The sequence below is a fragment of the Petaurus breviceps genome, unplaced genomic scaffold, assembly GCF_028583685.1.
Source record: "Petaurus breviceps papuanus isolate PSGF00001 unplaced genomic scaffold, PetGlider_PUasm1.0 139, whole genome shotgun sequence".
Classification (NCBI taxonomy): domain Eukaryota; kingdom Metazoa; phylum Chordata; class Mammalia; order Diprotodontia; family Petauridae; genus Petaurus; species Petaurus breviceps.
Window position 1 is genome coordinate 10462300 of NW_027185697.1, and position 2123 is coordinate 10464422.

General features: G+C 56.0%; 1 protein-coding gene across 2 annotated transcripts in view; it reads right to left on the reverse strand.

Moving 5' to 3' along the window:
- Window positions 1-535, reverse strand: part of PAIP2B (poly(A) binding protein interacting protein 2B) — a 70208-nt gene extending 69673 nt beyond the window's left edge. Inside the window, exon 1 of one of the 2 annotated variants that reach the window (XM_069066488.1) lies at window positions 339-535. The gene's annotated coding sequence lies outside the window, so the exon portion shown is untranslated. The remainder of the gene's footprint in view (window positions 1-338) is intronic. The other variant, XM_069066504.1, reaches the window with a different exon arrangement.
- Between the last annotated feature and the right edge of the window lie 1588 nt (window positions 536-2123).

Consider the following 2123-nt stretch of genomic DNA (forward strand, 5'->3'; position numbering starts at 1 on the left):
GATGCTGGGATCTAGTCCCCACTCTTTACAGATAAGGAAACTGAGGCCGAGGAAGCCTATAAGAGACTGTAGGTGGCTGAGGCAGGATTCGAACCCAGGTCGAGCACAGGGGTGACAATGGCAGTCCCTACCCCCATCCCTGGAAGCCCAGCGGGGTCGGAATCCTGAGCGCGCAACTGTCCCGGGGCCCGCGCCGCTCCCCTCCCCTCCCACCTCGGGGATGCGCGTACGGGAGCGCGCGCTGGGGACCGGGGGCGCGCGCCCAGTCTGGGAGCACGCGGCGGGGGGCGCCCAGTGGACGGAGCGCAGCAGCGCGCGCCGCGCAGGCCCCTCCTCACCTGGGCCGAGAAGAGGCTTCCCCGCCTGCCAGGAGTCCGCCGCCCTCGTCGCCGTCGCTGCCACAGCCGCCGTGGCTCTCACGCACCAAGTGGGAGCCCGAGCTCCAGAGCCCTCGCCGCCGCCGATGCCTCTAGCTCCGTGACCACACTCGGCACACTCGCCTCGTGCCCCGCCCCCGCGCCCGCTCCATTGGCCGTCGCTCGTCGCCCCGCTGGCTCCATTGGGTCGAGGGGGCTGCCGTTCAGCCCCAGTGACGGAGAATCCCTGTCTCGGATTGGTCTAGAGGCGAGTGCCTCCCCACCCCCTCAGTTGGTCCGTCCCGGCTGCTGGTTGGTTGTTGTAAACGTCATTCCGCCCCCTCACTCGACACTCTGGTTTTCTGGCGGGGTCCCCCCGGAGTGGAGTATGACCACTACTGAAAAGCTATCAATGATTGGCTAAAACCAGACTACGCCAATCCGGAGCTGGGATTGGCCCAGGGTCTAAAATGGTCCCCACGTGGGGGAGGAGCCCGAGGCGACGAGTACTTTGGAGGTTTGTTTACACAGGCTCTGGTAGTGCTAGTGGTTCTATTGGTCTAAGGGGCTGCCATTCCAATCTAGATAAGCCAATCAGCGTAAAGAAAGTTCTGAGTTGGGGGCGGGTCTTGATGGGATTTCCCCGGTTGTCAAAATTGTAAAGAGAAGTAGAGATGACGTCTTGGCTTCACTTGCGGTGGAGCAGCCGGGTGCGAGGAGGGGAAACTTGCCTGCGCCGGACAAAGGCATGGAGGGCTTCCGTCGCGTCCGTGGCAGAAACAAGCGGAGGCTGCAGGGGCCGAGAAGCGGACACTTGTTGCAAAGTCTTTCTGTAACTCTACTGATTTCCCCGGACTCGTGTTAGGCAGCTGGTTGGTGCAGTGGTTAGAGCGCTGGCCTGAGAGTTCGGCGTCAGTGTCCACCTCAGTCCCCACCCGGAAGATGAGAGTAGTAATATCACCCCCTCCTCCCAGACCACCCCACCTCTCCCTCTTTGCAGATCCCTTAACCCCAAAGAAGCTCCGTTTCCTCATCTGTAAAATGAAAGGATTGGGCTTGGTGATAGCCAAGGACCCAACCATCACTAAATCTATGGTCCCATGATCAATAGGAGTCAAATCCAAAATGCCTTCTTAGATTATCTCCCACCTAGCTCGTGGTTTGCATGTTGTCTCCCCCATTAGACTGTCCCTCCTTGACCCCAGGGATGGTCTTTTGCCATTATATTCCCAGCACCCTGTCTAGGACACAGCAGGCATTTAACAAATGCTTATTAACTGACTGATGGACAGAGATACAGCTTCGAGGAATAAGGAGGTCAGAGCCCCACTGTTTTCTGCCCGAGTCAGATCCATTCTAGAATGCTGTTCACGGTGCCACATTTTAGGAAGGCTGTTGATATGATGGGGAGCATTTGGAAGTGGGCAACCAGGATGGTGAAGGATCATTCTATTTGAGAATCATTTGAGGAAACTGGGAACATTTGACCTGGAGTAGAAAAGACTTGGAGTGGACATGTAATGTCCAAGAGGAATTTGCTTGTTTTTGTTGACCATAAAGGTCAGATCTAGGAGAGATGGGGCAGAGAAGGAGCTGCAAAACACCAAATTTAGGCCTAAGCCAAAAGTTCTGAACCTTTTTGTGTTTGCCTCAGTTTCCTCATCTGTAAAATGAGTTGGTAAAGGAAATGGCAAAATACTCCTATATCTTTACCAAGAATGACCACCTTTGTCACAAAGAGTTGGAACAAGAATGAGCTCCTTACCA